Source organism: Schistocerca serialis, chromosome 4 (genome assembly GCF_023864345.2).
Source record: "Schistocerca serialis cubense isolate TAMUIC-IGC-003099 chromosome 4, iqSchSeri2.2, whole genome shotgun sequence".
NCBI lineage: Eukaryota > Metazoa > Arthropoda > Insecta > Orthoptera > Acrididae > Schistocerca > Schistocerca serialis.
Window position 1 is genome coordinate 511,756,426 of NC_064641.1, and position 19,195 is coordinate 511,775,620.

Here is a 19,195-nt window from a genome sequence, read left to right on the forward strand (position 1 = left end):
TCAATACAATTTGAAACGAAACTCGTCCGACCAGCCAACATGTTTCCAGCCATTAACAGTCCAGTGTAGGTGCTGACGGGCCTAGGCGAGGCGTAAAGCTTTGTGTCGCTCAGTCATCAAGAGTACACGAGTGGGTCTTCGGCTCCTAAAGACCATATCGATGATGTTTCGTTGATACTTGTTGATGGACGAGCATTGAAGTATGCAGGAATTTGCGGAAGGGTTGCACGACGTTGAACGATTCACTTCAGTCGTCACTGGGCCCGTTCTTGCAGGATCTTTTTCCGGCCGCAGCGATGTCGGAGATTTGATGTTTTACCGGGTTCCTGATATTCACGGTACACTCGTGAAATTGTCGTACTGGAAAATCCCCACTTCATTGCTACCTCGAAGAGGCTGTGTCCCATTGCTCGCGCGCCGACTATAATACCACGTTCAAACTCACTTAAATCTTGATAACCTGCCATTGTAGCAGCAGTAACCGATCTGACAACTGCGCCAGACACTTGTCTTGTACAGGGTGGTACACTGATAGTGACCGGGCTAACTATCAGACGAAATAAGCATCAAACGAAAAAACTACAAAGAACGAAACTTGTCTAGCTTGAAGGGGGAAACCAGATGGCGCAATGGTTGGCGTACTAGATGGCGCTGCCATAGGTCAAACGGATATCAACTGCGTTTTTTAAAATAGGAACCCCCATTTTTCACTACATTTTCGTGTAGTACGTAAAGAAATATGAATGTTTTAGTTGGACCACTTTTTCCGCTTCGTGATACATGGCGCTGTAATAGTCACAAACGTATAAGTACGTGGTATCACGTAACATACAGCTAGTGCGGACGGTATTTGCTTCGTGATACACTACGCATGTTAAAATGGACCGTTTAACAATAGCGAAAAAGGTCGATATCGTGTTGATGTATGCCTATTGTGATCAAAATGCCCAACGGGCGTGTGCTATGTATGCTGCTCGGTATCCTGGACGACATCGTCCAAGTGTCCGGACCGTTCGACGGATAGTTACGTTATTTAAGGAAACAGCTCTCGCGGCTAATCCGCACATCAGTAGCAGACAAATTGAGCGAGAATCGGGAATCTCAAAAACATCGGTGTTGAGAATGCTACATCAACATCGATTGCACCCGTACCATATTTCTATGCACCAGAATTGCATGGCGACGCCGTGTACAGTTCTGCCACTGGGCACAAGAGAAATTACGGGACGATGAAAGGTTTTTTGCACGCGTTCTATTTAGCGACGAAGCGTCCTTCACCAACAGCGGTAACGTAAACCGGCATAATGTGCAGTATTGGGCAACGGAAAATCCACGATGACTGCGACAAGTGGAACATCAGCGACCTTGGCGAGTTAATGTATGGTGCGGCATTATGGGAGGAAGGATAACTGGCCCCCATTTTATCGATGGCAATCTAAATGGTGCAATGTATGCGGATTTCCTACGTAATGTTCTACCGATGTTACTACAAGATGTTTTTCTGCATGACAGAATGGCGATGTACAGGGTGTTTCAAAAATGACCGGTATATTTGAAACGGCAATAAAAACTAAACGAGCAGCGATAGAAATACACCGTTTGTTGCAATATGCTTGGGACAACAGTACATTTTCAGGCAGACAAACTTTCGAAATTACAGTAGTTACAATTTTCAACAACAGATGGCGCTGCGGTCGGGGAAACTCTATAGTACGATATTTTCCACATATCCTCCATGCGTAGCAATAATATGGCGTAGTCTCTGAATGAAATTACCCGAAACCTTTGACAACGTGTCTGGCGGAATGGCTTCACATGCAGATGAGATGTACTGCCTCAGTTGTTCAATTGTTTCTGGATTCTGGCGGTACACCTGGTCTTTCAAGTGTCCCCACAGAAAGAAGTCACAGGGGTTCATATCTGGCGAATAGGGAGGCCAATCCACGCCGCCTCCTGTATGTTTCGGATAGCCCAAAGCAATCACACGATCATCGAAATATTCATTCAGGAAATTAAAGACGTCGGCCGTGCGATGTGGCCGGGCACCATCTTGCATAAACCACGAGGTGTTCGCAGTGTCGTCTAAGGCAGTTTGTACCGCCACAAATTCACGAAGAATGTCCAGATAGCGTGATGCAGTAATCGTTTCGGATCTGAAAAATGGGCCAAAGATTCCTTTGGAAGAAATGGCGGCCCAGACCAGTACTTTTTGAGGATGCAGGGACGATGGCACTGCAACATGGGGCTTTTCGGTTCCCCATATGCGCCAGTTCTGTTTATTGACGAAGCCGTCCAGGTAAAAATAAGCTTCGTCAGTAAACCAAATGCTGCCCACATGCATATCGCCGTCATCAATCCTGTGCACTATATCGTTAGCGAATGTCTCTCGTGCAGCAATGGTAGCGGCGCTGAGGGGTTGCCGCGTTTGAATTTTGTATGGATAGAGGTGTAAACACTGGCGCATGAGACGATACGTGGACGTTGGCGTCATTTGGATCGCAGCTGCAACACGGCGAACGGAAACCCGAGGCCGCTGTTGGATCACCTGCTGCACTAGCTGCACGTTGCCCTCTGTGATTGCCGTACGCGGTCGCCCTACCTTTCCAGCACGTTCATCCGTCACGTTCCCAGTCTGTTGAAATTTTTCAAACAGATCCTTTATTGTATCGCTTTTCGGTCCTTTGGTTACATTAAACCTCCGTTGAAAACTTCGTCTTGTTGCAGCAACATTGTGTTCTAGGCAGTGGAATTCCAACACCAGAAAAATCCTCTGTTCTAAGGAATAAACCATGTTGTCTACAGCACACTTGCACGTTGTGAACAGCACACGCTTACAGCAGAAAGACGACGTACAGAATGGCGCACCCACAGACTGCGTTGTCTTCTATATCTTTCACATCACTTGCAGCGCCATCTGTTGTTCAAAATTGTAACTACTGTAATTTCGAAAGTTTGTCCGCCTGAAAATGTACTGTTGTCCCAAGCATATTGCAACAAACGGTGTATTTCTATCGCTGCTCGTTTAGTTTTTATTGCCGTTTCAAATATACCGGTCATTTCTGAAACACCTGTACATCCAGCATGATGGATGTCCGCCACATAACTCGCGAGCGGTTGAAGCGGTATTGAATAGCATATTTCAAGACAGATGGATGGTCGTCGAAGCACCATACCATGGCCAGCACGTTCACCGGATCTGACGTCCCCGGATTTCTTTCTGTGGGGAAAGTTGAAGGATATTTGCTATCGTGATCCACCGACAACGCCTGACAACATGCGTCAGCGCATTGTCAATGCATGTGCGAACATTACGGAAGGCGAACTGCTCGCTGTTGACAGGAATGTCGTTACACATATTGCCAATTGCATTTATGGCATTAACGTGGTATTTACAGGTAATCACGCTGTGACAGCATGCGTTCTCAGAATTGATAAGTTCACAAAGGTACATGTATCACATCGGAACAACCGAAATAAAATGTTCAAACGTACCTACGTTCTGTATTTTAATTTTGAAAGCTTACCTGTCTAAAACTTTGAGCCATATGTTTGTGACTATTACAGCGCCATCTATCACAAAGCGAAAAAAGTGGTTCAACTAAAATATTCATATTTCTTTACGTACTTCACGAATACGTAATAAAAAATGGGGGTTCCTATTTACAAAAACGCAGTTGATATCCGTTTGACCTATAGCAGCGCCATCTAGCGGGCCAACCATTGCGCCATCTGGTTTCCCCCTTCAAGCTAGACAAGTTTCGTTGTTTGTAGTTTTTTCGTTTGACGCTTATTTCGTGAGATATTTGGCCCGGTCACAATCAATGGAGTACCCTGTATAGACGTTGCCGACCGCAGCGCCGTATTTTGCCTGTTTACTTATGTCTCTATTTGAATACGCATGCCTAAACCAGTGCCTTTGGAGCTTCGGTGTGTGTCCTAAACCTAAAAACATGCAGTATCTTAGAAACTCAAGAAGTAACAAACGCCAAAACTCTAACACACGATATTTCTCCCAATTTCACAAAATCAGTATTTTCATGTCAACGTCGCACTCGGTACGTATGGTGCGTCTGAAAACCTGCTGAGTGATGTTGGCGCGCGTCGGCGTCGTACAGCGGGATGAGTCGACGACCGCGTGTCCCGGATAGACGCGTCCCGCGGCGCAGCGCAGAGCGGCAGAGCGCACGGGAGCGTGAAAGCGATGCGACACGGCAGACGCGGGCCGGGTCACCGGCGGGGCCCGGGCCGCGGTGCGCTACGCCACTCGCGGGGGTGCCTTTCACCGGCCGCCTGCCGCCTGCCGCCGTGCCCTTTGACGCGTCTCCTAATTGGCCAGACTTTCCAACTGGCCACACTCGCGGTGGCCGACGGCAAATCACCCAAACCGTCCGCGCTAATAGCAGCCACAACTCGGCGCAGTAAAGCTTTTGTTATTTGAGCCGATGCATTTCCCCAGCCACCTGCTGTCACGCACAGTGAACTACAACACGACTTGAGCAACAAATCTGCGTCAGAATTGGGGGAGAAATCAACTAGCGTATCCACATGGGTAACCAAGTGTGTCAAAGCATACTTGAAAAATACTTGCTTTTTGATGAATAAATTTAAAAAATTTAGCTGTACACCAGTAATAACTCTCAAAAATCCAGAAAGTAATACACAACTGGCTATTAAAATTGCTACACCAAGAAGAAATGCAGATGATAAACGGGTATTCATTGGACAAATATATTATACTACAACTGACATGTGATTACATTTTCACCCAATTTGGGTGCATAGATCCTGAGAAATCAGTACCCAGAACAACCATCTCTGGCCGTAATAACGGCCTTGATACGCCTTGGCATTAGGTCAAACAGAGCTTGGATGGTGTGTACAGGTACAGCTGCCAATGCAGCTTCAACACGATACCACAGTTCATCAAGAGTGGCGTATTGTGACGAATCAGTTGCTCGGCACCATTGACCAGACTTTTTCAATTCATGAGAGATCTGGAGAACGTGCTGGCCAGGGCAGCAGTCGAACATTTTTTGTATCCAGAAAGGCCTGTACAGGACCTGCAACATGCGATCGTGCATTATCGTGCTGAAATGTAGGTTTTCGCAGGGATCGAATGAAGGGTAGAGTCACGGGTCGTAACACATCTGAAATGTAACGTCTACTGTTCAAAGTGCCGTCAATGCGAACAAGAAGTGACCGAGACGTGTAACCAGTGGCACCCCATACCATCACGCAGGGTGATACGCCAGTATGGTGATGAAGAATACACGCTTCCAATGTGCGTTCACCGAGATGTCCCCAAACACCGATGGGACCATCATGATGCTGTAAACAGAACCTGGATTCATCGGAAAAAATGACGTTTTGGCATTCGTGCACCCAGGTTCGTCATCGAGTACACCATCGCAGGTGCTCCTGTCTGTGATGCGGCGTCAAGGGTAACCGCAGCCATGGTCTCCGAGCTGATAGTCCATGCTGCTGCAAACGTCGTCGAACTGTTCGTGCAGGTGCTGTTGTCTTGCAAACGTCCCCATCTGTTGACTCAGGGTTCGAGACGTGGCTGCACGATCTGTTACAGCCATGCGGATAAGATGCCTGTCATCGCGACTGTTAGTGATACGAGGCCGTTGGGATCGAGCACGGCGTTCCGTATTACCCTCATGAACCCACCGATTCCATATTCTGCTAACAGTCATTGCATCTCGAGCAGCAATGTCGCGATACGATAAACAGCAATCGCGATAGGCTACAATCCGACCTTTATCAAAGTCGGAAACGTGATGGTACGCATTCCTCCTCCTTACACGAGGCATCACAACAACGTTCCACCAGGCACCACCGGTCAACTGCTGTTTGTGTATGAGAAATCGGTTGGAAACTTTCCTCATGTCAGTACGTTGTAGGTGTCACCACCGGCGCCAACCTTGTGTGAATGCTCTGAAAAGCTAATCATTTGCATATCACAGCATCTTCTTCCTGACGGTTAAATTTCGCGTCTGTAGCACGTCGTCTTCGTGGTGTAATGACCATTAGTGTAAATATTTTATAAACAAAGTTGGCAATTCTGAGCGAATTCGATTGACACTAAAAGTAGTAGATGAGTTTTGCTATTTGAGCTGCAAATTATCTGACGTTTGCCGAAGCATTGAAGATATCAAGAGCAGATTGGCAATAGCAAAAGAAGCGTATGTGAGAAAGAGGAAATTTTTAAGCTCTGACATAAGATTCAGTGTTATGAAGTCTCTTGTGAACGTGTGGAGTGTAATGTTGTATGGAAGTGAAACAAGGGCGATAGGCAACTCACACAACAAGAGAATAGAAGCTTTTGAAATGTGGTGGTGTAGGAGATTACTGGAGATTAGATGCGTAGATTGAATAACGAATGAGTAATGACAGTGCAGAATTGAGCAGAAAGAAACAAGAAATTTATAGCACAAAACGACTAACAGAAGAGTCTTGCTGATACGACACATCTTAAAACATCAAGGAATGGTCAGTTTTATAATAGAAGGAACTGTGAGGGGATAAAAATTATAGAATGTGACTGTGAATAATGTGAACTTGCATCACAGCTTTCAGCAGACGAAATATTTGTTGAAACAAAGACACCCTGACACTGTCTACATACCTGAAGCACTAAATGCACGTCTCTTCGATGAAGTTGGTCAGGGAATGTCGCGTCATCCACCGCTACCAGAAACATAGGTATAGCCTTTATGTAAGCGCACACTTGCCTAGTGAGTGTGAGGCCGAGAGGGCCCACTTAGGACATTGGACATTGCAAGCAGTTGAGTTGATGAGGAAAACCTTCATTATTCGTATACATGTGTCGTAGGGCCTTCGACCTAACTCTCATTTAAGGAGAGTGACGAGTGACTTGCTTTTCTTTCTCTGTCTCTCTCTCTCTTTTTACTATACGAATTGATCTGTGCCACTATATAAGGCCAAGACCTGTTACTAAAAATCTCGAAAAGGTCTTGACGAATTAACTAAAAATTTTACATGATGCTCTAATAAATATTCGGGTGGATAAAGGCTATAGTTTTTTAAAAATTTGTGTACTATATTGATATATATTTAATATATAATGAGGGAAAGTTATTTGCAAAAATCTCGAAAAATTCTTGACCAGTTTACTTCGAATGGCTATATGGGACTCTAATAAACAGTTAGACAGACATAGGCTACATATTTGTAATACATGAATACATCTATCTGCCTGTACTAATATATGCCAATGGCCTTGCCGCAGTGGTGGTGCCGGTTCCTGTCAGATCACCGAAGTCTGTCGGGTTTGGCTAGCATCTGGATCGGTCATCGTCCTGGTCTGCCGAGTGCTGTTCGCAACTGCAGTCACTCAACCCTTGTGACGCCAAGTAAGGAGTTGCTTTATTGAGAAGTAGCGCCACCGGTCAGGAAACTGACAATGGACAGGAGAGTGGTGTGCTGACTACACGCTCCTCCGTATCTGACACGGCGGCCCGTCGGTTCCATTGGGCGTTGAAGGCCTGTGCGGACGGTGTTTGTTTTATACTAATATATATAGTCAAAATGGTGTTTAACACTGTTTCCAAAAATCATGAAAAGTTCTTGAATAATTTACTTCAAATTTTAACACGATTCTCTAACAAACATTCAGGCGGACATGGGGTGTATATGTATTTGAACAACAATGTAGAGGTTTTATTTTAAAACCGACTGTAAGAAAACAAGTGCTGTGATTTGATGTGCTGTGGAAATATATGGCTTTCATTAACAGACCTCAATGATTTTCTATCGACTAATATGACGTTTGTCCGGGGACCGAAATTGGTTGTTAAGTAATTAAAGTTCATCAGCAGCTATTAGTGGTAATTATGGCATACTTCACAATTATTATCGTTATAGGCTTGTCGTAGGCAACTTTTTGCAAACCCAAAAGGCTTTGTCGTTGATCAACTGTACCTTTCACAGGTCCAGCATCTTCTTTGATCATAATCATTTTTGTTAGTTGTCAGTGAAAATTAAACTCATATTCTGAGTGTAGTATGGTCGTGGAATCCCGATTAGTTGGCTTTCATGGGTGCCGCACTTGAATCTTGAAGAGAATGGTTTGGACTACGTGTAGGTTCTTGCTTCCTGTATCCTTTCTTTGTAGCTTCTTATTCTCCTTCTAAATGCGTTTTTCGGTGTCTTTTGTAATTATAATTAATGTGTAAGTTTGCGAGGCTTGTATTTTCAGTAACACACGGTCAAGCATTGTGTGCCTTTAGTATTTGGCCGTGTGTAGACTTACAGTGTCCATCGTTGGAACCCCATTGTTTCTGCAATTTCCATCTAAACATAGATCTATTTCAAATTCTAGTTACTGATTTTACACACCCCGAGCATAACTTTCCGTAACCTCCAGTCTATATTTTCCACGGTCACAGTCTCGCCTTATTTGCAACAGACTGAGCTACACCCATTGCACACAGAGATATGCAAATGTGTTTTCTTTCAGCGCACGAGGTAAATTTATCGCTGTACGAGACCAAGAGATGCGGGACAGGTGTGCAGAGAATATCCGTTGCTTATAATTTCAAGTCAGGCTTGAAAGATCTCACTTTCAGGGTTTATTTCAGTCGGTAAATTCACATTAAGGTTAGAGATAAATTTTTTCAAGGAATAAGACCAGTGCATTCACATTCGTTCGGTTTAAACCAGATTAGCATCTAAACTACAGGCATTAAATGATTTTTGTCTATAAGAGCCAGGAGCTGAATTTCAGTACAGTTCATGGCAGTAACTTACAAAAATTATTCCACATAAATGATTCAGCAAGTTAATTTCCTTTGTTTAAAATACGAACGTAGCAAAGTACTCTCTATACAAGTCAGATTTTAATGTGAATAAAATTTTCTTGAAGTCCCTGCAAATGGGTCTCACTGAACGTAAAAAAGTACAACACACGCATTTATCATACACATCACTGTACTATAAAAGGCCTGTCCACAAATTTAGAAATAATTCACGAAGGTAAATCAATAAACTCTTGGTTTTAATACTGATATGAACCTGCAGATCATTTTCAACGTCCTAGCTCTGCAGCAGTTGGCTTACGGTAAGATCAGATTTTGAAGATGACAGTATCAAAAATTTGATTTACTTTTCCTATTTTTATTCTTCAGTGACTTGTAGCGTCTTATTATAGGACATCTCTTCCTTGGAGAAGAAAGTGTCTGTCGGACAGAAGCACCTAACAATGGAGTCTATTCTAGTATCTCTTTTGGAACCCTTTTAAATCAGTTGGGCATACTGATAACAGCCTCCACAGTACATTTGGTCTCTTCAAATGTTTGTTGACGGCAATCAGACACCTCAAGTAGACCACACGACGATGGGTTTTTATAACTTTTTTTTAATTTATGGTACATGAAATTCAGAACACAAATATCAGTCCGCCACAGCAGGTCAATGCAACTTTCAAACATTCTCGAGAAAATCGACGTTCAAGCCTTCTGAGAGCATTTAGTTTACTACCGCAAGGGCAATGTTTAGACGGACCACGTGTCTCTTTGATGGACTGCTCGCCAGCCGCATGGGTGACCTGGGTTCGATTCTGGTCCAAAGTAAGTTTTTAAACGAAGTTGCGTGTTGTATGAGCATTTACGTGAAATATCAGGTACATAAAGCTTTAAAAAATTAATTTGTATTTTTTAAATAAAAATATTTGTTAACCATCTTTTACAAAACGTCGATAACGAAGAACTTATATTTTCAATAAAAACTGGAATTTTGCTTGTGATGCGTACAGAAAGGTTATATTTAAACTTTTGCCACTTTGAGCCAGTGCAGAGGGAAAAGCATTTGCCGTACGAATAAACAACTTTACGCTGAGGTGATAGAAAATATGGGATAGCGAAATGAACATGTACAGACGGCGGTAGTATCGCGACTACAAGGTATAAAAGGTAGTGCATTGGCGGGTCTGCCACCTGTACTCACGTGATTCATGAGAAAAGGTTGCCGACGTGATCATGGCTACTCGACGAGAGTTAACAGGCTTTGAAAGCGGAATGGTAGTTGGAGCTACATTCATGGCACGTTCCGTTTCAGAAATCGTTAAGGTATTCAATATTCCGAGATCCACAGGGGCAAGACTGTGCCGAGGATACCAGATTTCACGCATTACGTCTCACCGTGGACAACGCAGTAGCCGACGGCCTTCGCTTAACGACCGAGAGCAGCGCCGTTTGCATACAACTGTCAGTGCTAACATACACGCAACACTACGCGAAATAACTGCAGAAATCATTGTGAGGCCTAAGACAAACGTATCCGTTAGGTCAGTGAGACGAAATTCAACAGACGACCAATATGAGTGCCTCTGCTAACAGCACAACATCGCATACGGTGCCTCTCCTGGTATCGTGACCATATCGGATGGATCCTAGCCGACTGGAAAACCGTGCCCTGGTCAATGAGCCCCGATTTCAATTAGTAGTAATTGATGGTAGGGTTCTAAGACCCCACAAAGTTGTCAACAGGGCACTGTGCAAGCTGGTGATAGCTCCATAATGCTGTGGATTGTGTTTGTATGGAATTGAATCGATCATTGACTGGAGATGGTTACGTTGCGCTACTGGGAGACCATATGCGTCCATTCATGGACCTCACGTTGCCGAACAACGATGGGTTCCTTTATGGATAATGCACCATGTGACTGGGCGACAGTTGTCCGCGACTGTTTTGGGGAACATTCTGGACAGTTCGATCGAATGATTTGGCCATCCAGAATCCAATCGGACATTTGTGGGACATAACATGGTCAGTTCGTGCACAAAATACTGCACCGGCAACACTTTCACCATTATGGACGGCTGTAGAAGCAGCATGGTACAATATTTCTGCAGGAGCTTCCAACGACTTGTTGAGTCCAACCCACGTCGAGGTGCTGCACTATGCCGGGAAAAATAAGGTCCGACACGATATTAGAAGATATCTCATTACTTTTATCATCTCAGTGTGTAGGTATGACGTTCAGACTGTGCGAATTTGATAAATGTACTCAATCTCTGTAGTATTGATATAACCATATCCTTTGTAAGTCTGTTGTTCAGACCACAGATGTTGGTCAGGGAGGTTATTTTTTGAAGAGAGTAACAGTGTGTGTTAAACAGTCTGGGAATGTATTCACTTTGAAAAGGATGGAACCTGATCTGCCGTGTAATGTAGGCCACGTTATTTAAAAATGATTTTATAATAATATGTTTGATGAAAGATAATCATGCCAGCAGCCTTGCCGCAGTGGTAACACCGGTTCCCGACAGAGCACCGAAGTTCAGCGCTGTCGGGATGGACTAGCAGTTGGATGCGTGACCATACGGTCTGCCGAGCACTGTTGGCAAGCGGGAGGCACTCAGCCCTTGTGAGGCAAACTGAGGAGCTACTTGATTGAGAGGCAGCGTCTCTGGTCTCGTAAACTTACGCCCGGGAGAGCGGTGTGCTGACCACATGCCCTTCCATCTCTGCATCCAGTGGCGCCTGTGGTCTGAGGCTGACACAGCGGTCGGTCGGTACCGTTGGACCTAACAAGGCCTGTTCGGACGGAGTTTAGTAGAAAGATACTCGTCAAATCTGATGATATTAATGGGACAGTGACAAAAGCCAACTTTCAAATTAATCCAATTTTCCTTTATATTTTCAACTGTTCAATTTTTTATTGTTTAGTTTAAGTTTACAGTAGAAATTTTATAATTTAACGTTTCATTGTACCCGTGGAAGAGACCTGGGGACACCAGAAGTTTCAGATTGATTATATAATGGTTAGGCAGAGATTTAGAAACCAGGTTTTAAATTGTAAGACATTTCCAGAGGCAGATGTGGACTTCGACCACAATTTATTGATTATGAACTGTAGATTAAAACTGAAGAAACTGCAAAAAGATAGGAATTTAAGGATATCGGACCTTGATAAACTGAAAGACATAGAAGTTGTAGAGGGTATCAGAGAGAGCATTAGGAACGATTGACGATTGACAAGAACGGTGGAGAGGAGTACAGTAGAAGAAGAATGGGTAGATTTGAGAGAGGAAATAGTGAAGGCAGCAGAGGATCAAGTAGGTAAAAAGACAAGGGCTAGCAGCAGTCCTTCGGTAACAGAGGAGATATTGAACTTAAGGAGAAAATGTAAAAATACAGTAAAAGAAGCAGGCGAAAAGGAATACAAACGTCTCAAAATGAAATTTCCTGGCAGATTAAAACTGTGTGCCCGACCGAAACTCGAACTCGGGACCTTTGCCTTTCGCGGGCAAGTGCTCTACCAACTGAGCTACCGAAGCACGACTCACGCCCGGTACTCACAGCTTTACTTCTGCCAGTACCTCGTCTCCTACCTTCCAAACTTTACAGAAGCTCTCCTGCGAACCTAGCAGAACTAGCACTCCTGAAAGACAAGTTTCATATCAGCGCACACTCCGCTGCAGAGTGAAAATCTCATTCTGGAAACATCCCCCAGGCTGTGGCTAAGCCATGTCTCCGCAATATCCTTTCTTTCAGGAGTGCTAGTTCTGCTAGGTTCGCAGGAGAGCTTCTGTAAAGTTTGGAAGGTAGGAGACGAGGTACTGGCAGAAGTAAAGCTGTGAGTACCGGGCGTGAGTCGTGCTTCGGTAGCTCAGTTGGTAGAGCACTTGCCCGCGAAAGGCAAAGGTCCCGAGTTCGAGTCTCGGTCGGGCACACGGTTTTAATCTGCCAGGAAGTTTCATATCAGCGCACACTCCGCTGCAGAGTGAAAATCTCATTCCGGAAACATCCCCCAGGCTGTGGCTAAGCCATGTCTCCGCAATATCCTTTCTTTCAGGAGTGCTAGTTCTGCTAGGTTCGCAGGAGAGCTTCTGTAAAGTTTGGAAGGTAGGAGACGAGGTACTGGCAGAAGTAAAGCTGTGAGTACCGGGCGTGAGTCGTGCTTCGGTAGCTCAGTTGGTAGAGCACTTGCCCGCGAAAGGCAAAGGTCCCGAGTTCGAGTCTCGGTCGGGCACACAGTTTTAATCTGCCAGGAAGTTTCATATCAGCGCACACTCCGCTGCAGAGTGAAAATCTCATTCTGGAAACATCCCCCAGGCTGTGGCTAAGCCATGTCTCCGCAATATCCTTTCTTTCAGGAGTGCTAGTTCTGCTAGGTTCGCAGGAGAGCTTCTGTAAAGTTTGGAAGGTAGGAGACGAGGTACTGGCAGAAGTAAAGCTGTGAGTACCGGGCGTGAGTCGTGCTTCGGTAGCTCAGTTGGTAGAGCACTTACCCGCGAAAGGCAAAGGTCCCGAGTTCGAGTCTCGGTCGGGCACACAGTTTTAATCTGCCAGGAAGTTTCATATCAGCGCACACTCCGCTGCAGAGTGAAAATCTCATTCTGGAAACATCCCCCAGGCTGTGGCTAAGCCATGTCTCCGCAATATCCTATCTTTCAGGAGTGCTAGTTCTGCTAGGTTCGCAGGAGAGCTTCTGTAAAGTTTGGAAGGTAGGAGACGAGGTACTGGCAGAAGTAAAGCTGTGAGTACCGGGCGTGAGTCGTGCTTCGGTAGCTCAGTTGGTAGAGCACTTGCCCGGGAAAGGCAAAGGTCCCGAGTTCGAGTCTCGGTCGGGCACACAGTTTTAATCTGCCAGGAAGTTTCATATCAGCGCACACTCCGCTGCAGAGTGAAAATCTCATTCTGGAAACATCCCCCAGGCTGTGGCTAAGCCATGTCTCCGCAATATCCTTTCTTTCAGGAGTGCTAGTTCTGCTAGGTTCGCAGGAGAGCTTCTGTAAAGTTTGGAAGGTAGGAGACGAGGTACTGGCAGAAGTAAAGCTGTGAGTACCGGGCGTGAGTCGTGCTTCGGTAGCTCAGTTGGTAGAGCACTTGCCCGGGAAAGGCAAAGGTCCCGAGTTCGAGTCTCGGTCGGGCACACAGTTTTAATCTGCCAGGAAGTTTCATATCAGCGCACACTCCGCTGCAGAGTGAAAATCTCATTCTGGAAACATCCCCCAGGCTGTGGCTAAGCCATGTCTCCGCAATATCCTTTCTTTCAGGAGTGCTAGTTCTGCTAGGTTCGCAGGAGAGCTTCTGTAAAGTTTGGAAGGTAGGAGACGAGGTACTGGCAGAAGTAAAGCTGTGAGTACCGGGCGTGAGTCGTGCTTCGGTAGCTCAGTTGGTAGAGCACTTGCCCGCAAAAGGCAAAGGTCCCGAGTTCGAGTCTCGTTCGGGCACACAGTTTTAGTCTGCCAGGAAGTTTCATATCAGCGCACACTCCGCTGCAGAGTGAAAATCTCATTCTGGTCTCAAAATGAGATCGACAGGAAGTGTAAAATGGCTAAGCAGGGATTACTAGAGCACAGATGCAAGGACATAGAGGCATATATCACTAGGGGTAAGATAGACACTGTCTACAGGAAAATTAAAGAGACCTTTTGAGAAAAGAGAACAACTTGTATGAATATCAAGAGCGCAGATTCGAAACCAGTCCTAAACAAAGAAGGCAAAGCAGAAAAGTGGAAGGAGTATACAGAGGCTTTATACAAGGGCGACAAACTTGAGGGCAGTATTATGGAAATGGAAGAGGACGTACATGAAGATGAAATGGGAGGTATGGTACTGCATGAAGAACTTGCTGAGCACTGAAAGACCTAAGTAGAAACAAGGCCGCAAGAGTAGTCAACAGTCCATTAGAACTATTGATAGCCTAGGGAGAGCCAGCTCTGACAAAACACTATCCTGGTGAGCAAGATGTATGAGACAGCGAAATACCCTCAGACTTCAAGAAGAATATAATAATTCCATTTCCATAGAAAGCAGGTGGTGACAGGTGTGGAAATTACCGAACTATCAGTTCGATAAGTTACTGTTGCAAAATACCAACACGAATTCTTTAAAGACGAATGGAAAAACTGGGTGATGCCGACCTCGGAGAAGATCAGTTTGGATTCCGTAGAAATTTTGGAACACGTGAGGTAACACTGACCCTTCTACTATCTTAGAAACTAGGTTAAGGAAACGTAAACCTACGTTTCCAGCATTTGTAGACTTACAGAAACCTTATGACAATGTTGACTGGAATATACTGTTTCAAATTCTAAAGGTGGCATGGATAAAATACAAGGAGCGAAGGGCTATTTACAATCTGTACAGAAACCAGATGGCAGTTAGAAGAATCTGGGGCCACGAAAGGGAAGCAGTGGTTGAGAAGGGAGTGAGACAGGGTTGTAGCCTACCCCCGATGTTATTCAGTCTGTACATTGAACAAGCAGTAAAGGAAGCCAAAGAAAAATTTGGATGAAGAATTAAAATCCAGGGAGAAGAAATAAAAACAATTAAGTCTGCCGATTACACTGTAATTCTCTCAGAGACAGCAAAGGACCTGGAAGAGCAGTTGAACGAAATGGACAGTGTCTTGAAAGGAGGATATAAGATGAACATCAACAAAAGCAAAACGAGGATAATGGAATGTAGTCGAATTAAATCAGGTGATGCTGAGGGAATTAGATTAGAAAATGAGACACTTAAAGTGGTAGATGAGGTTTGCTATATGGGCAGCAAAATAACTGATGATGGTCGAAGCAGATCGATATAAAACATAGGCTGACGATGGCAAGGAAAGCGATTCTGAATAATTGAAATGTGTTAACATTCAATACAGATTTAAGTGTCAGTTAGTCTTTTCTGAAAGTATTTGTGAGGAGTGCAGTCATGTAGGGAAGTCAAACATGGACGATAAACAGTTTGGACAAGAAAAGAATAGAAGCTTGCGAAATGTGGTGCTACAGAAGAATGCTGAAGATTAGATGGGTAGATCACGTAAGTAAGGAGAAGAGGAATTTGTGACACAGCTTGACTAGACGAAGGGATAGATTGGTAGAACATGTTCTGAGGCTTCAACAAATCAACAATTCAGTACTTGAGGAAATCGTGGAGGGTAAAAATCGTAGAGGGAGATCAAGAGGTGAATACACTAAGCAAACTCAGAATGATGCAGGTTGATGTAGTTACTCGGAGGTGAAGAAGCTTGTAAAGGATAGAGTAGCATGGAAGCTGCATGAAACCAGTCTTTCGGCTGAAGACCACAACAATATGATGTAGGTGGTGACTTGGTTAAGATAGCAAATCAAACTGGAGGCACTAATGTGCATTTCGTGTAACTGTTTCAGCGTCATGTTTGATGTGGCTGTTAGGCGCGTTACCGTGGGGCTGGGGAGGGTGCTGATGACAAAGGGCATTGGACACATCTCAGTGGTGCCAGTTGGGTCTATCAGTAGGTCTATCAATAGGTATGGGAAGGGGATACTGGCTAAGCTTATAGGTGACAGTGTAGTGGGTGGTGGTGGTGTTACACTTGGAAAAATTCCTGTAATAGTTGGTGTTAGAGCTGCACCTTTTTTAGACTGAAGTCAGCTGATAGGTATACCTGCTTAAAGGAAGTGCCTCTAACTAAGGGCTCACCTCCAGAGGATGTAATGTTTCCAAGTAGAGAAGGAATTAGCATATTTCATCAAAATACACTCCTGGAAATTGAAATAAGAACACCGTGAATTCATTGTCCCAGGAAGGGGAAACTTTATTGACACATTCCTGGGGTCAGATACATCACATGATCACACTGACAGAACCACAGGCACATAGACACAGGCAACAGAGCATGCACAATGTCGGCACTAGTAGTGTATATCCACCTTTCGCAGCAATGCAGGCTGCTATTCTCCCATGGAGACGATCGTAGAGATGCTGGATGTAGTCCTGTGGAACGGCTTGCCATGCCATTTCCACCTGGCGCCTCAGTTGGACCAGCGTTCTTGCTGGACGTGCAGACCGCGTGAGACGACGCTTCATCCAGTCCCAAACATGCTCAATGGGGGACAGATCCGGAGATCTTGCTGGCCAGAGTAGTTGACTCACACCTTCTAGAGCACGTCGGGTGGCACGGGACGTGCATTGTCCTGTTGGAACAGCAAGTTCCCTTGCCGGTCTAGGAATGGTAGAACGATGGGTTCGATGACGGTTTGGATGTACCGTGCACTATTCAGTGTCCCCTCGACGATCACCAGTGGTGTACGGCCAGTGTAGGAGATCGCTCCCCACACCATGATGCCGGGTGTTGGCCCTGTGTGCCTCGGTCGTATGCAGTCCTGATTGAGGCGTTCACCTGCACGGCGCCAAACACGCATACGACCATCATTGGCACCAAGGCAGAAGCGACTCTCATCGCTGAAGACGACACGTCTCCATTCGTCCCTCCATTCACGCCTGTCGCGACACCACTGGAGGTGGGCTGCACGATGTTGGGGCGTGAGTGGAAGACGGCCTAACGGTGTGCGGGACCGTAGCCCAGCTTCATGGAGACGGTTGCGAATGGTCCTCGCCGATACCCCAGGAGCAACAGTGTCCCTAATTTGCTGGGAAGTGGCGGTGCGGTCCCCTACGGCACTGCGTAGGATCCTACGGTCTTGGCGTGCATCCGTGCGTCGCTGCGGTTCGGTCCCAGGTCGACGGGCACGTGCACCTTCCGCCGACCACTGGCGACAACATCGATGTACTGTGGAGACCTCACGCCCCACGTGTTGAGCAATTCGGCGGTACGTCCACCCGGCCTCCCGCATGCCCACTATACGCCCTCGCTCAAAGTCCGTCAACTGCACATACGGTTCACGTCCACGCTGTCGCGGCATGCTACCAGTGTTAAAGACTGCGATGGAGCTCCGTATGCCACGGCAAACTGGCTGACACTGACGGCGGCGGTGTAGAAATGCTGCGCAGCTAGCGCCATTCGACGGCCAACACCGCGGTTCCTGGTGTGTCCGCTGTGCCGTGCGTGTGATCATTGCTTGTACAGCCCTCTCGCAGTGTCCGGAGCAAGTATGGTGGGTCTGACACACCGGTGTCAATGTGTTCTTTTTTCCATTTCCAGGAGTGTATAAGAGGTATTAGAGATAAAGTTAGTGAACTGCTAATAGATGTTAACTCTAAAATTATTGGTATATCAGAGCACCACTTAAATAGTTTGGTAATTCAGAGGCTTCCTTTACCGGGCTACAGATTAGCTGGCTGTTTCTCAAGGAGTTCCTTGAGGGGTGGGGGAGTGACTCTGTATGTAAAAAACAGTATTCCATTTGAGTCCATAGACGTATCACGACACTGCGCTGAGCAGATATTTCAATGTTGTGCAGCGGTATTTGAATTTAGTGAAACTAAACTTCTAATTGTTGTTGTTTATAGGTCCCCTAACTCCGACTTCAGGGCATTTCTGATCAAGCTAGAGAGGGTTCTTGATTCACTTTGTAGGAAGTACCAGAAACTAGTTATATGTGGTGACTTCAATATGAATTTTGTATATGATGGTGCAAGAAAAAGGGTGTTGGTAGATCTCGTAAATTCATATTATCTGATGCAAACTGTGTTTTTTCCAACTAGGGTGCAGGGGAACAGTAGCACAGCCATAGACAATATTTTTATTCATTTTTCATTACTAGATGGGCATTCTGCTAGTAAAAGTATGAATAGCCTTTCAGACTATGATGCGCAAATTTTAATACTAAAAGGCTTTTGTACTCAAACCAATGTCATATTTAATTACAAAGTATTTAGGAAAGTTAATCCAACAGCAATAGAGAGTTTTTTAAACCTTGTCAAGGAACAAGAGTAGCAGGATGTTTATGGTGCCGATAACATAGATGATAAATACAATGCTTTCCTTAACATATTTCTCATGCTCTTTGAGAGTTGCTTTCCATTAGAACATACTAAACGGGGTACTAGCAGTAATGGGCAGCCCAGGTGGATGACTAGTGGGATAAGGATATCATGTAGAACAAAGCGGGAATTATACCAAAATGTTAGAAGTAGCCACAATCAAGCTACAGCAGCCCATTAAAAACAGTATTGTAAAGTGCTTAAAAATGTTATCCGGAAGGCAAAGAGTATGTGGTATGCGAATAGGATAGCTAATTCACAGGATAAAATTAAAACCATATGGTCAGTTGTGAAGGAAGTGTCTGGTCAGCAGCACAAGGTCGACGATATAAAGTCAGTTCTCAGTAAAAATATTTCTGTTACTGATAAAACAGAAATATGTACAGTATATAACAATCATTATCTGAGCATTGCTGGTGAATTAAATAAAAAATAAGTTTCTACAGGAAATCATGTAAATATCTTGGCAAATGCCTTTCCGAGATTGATGTCTGAAATACTCCTCTGTGATACAGACAAG

General features: G+C 45.0%; 2 non-coding genes across 2 annotated transcripts; both read left to right on the top strand.

Annotated features, from left to right (window-relative positions):
* Positions 1-13,528: 13,528 nt before the first annotated feature.
* Trnas-gga (transfer RNA serine (anticodon GGA)) lies at positions 13,529-13,603 on the top strand. The gene has a single exon. It is a non-coding gene; the product is annotated as a tRNA-Ser (tRNA).
* Positions 13,604-13,829: 226 nt separating this feature from the next.
* Trnas-gga (transfer RNA serine (anticodon GGA)) lies at positions 13,830-13,904 on the top strand. Its single transcript has one exon. It is a non-coding gene; the product is annotated as a tRNA-Ser (tRNA).
* The last annotated feature ends 5,291 nt before the right edge of the window (positions 13,905-19,195 follow it).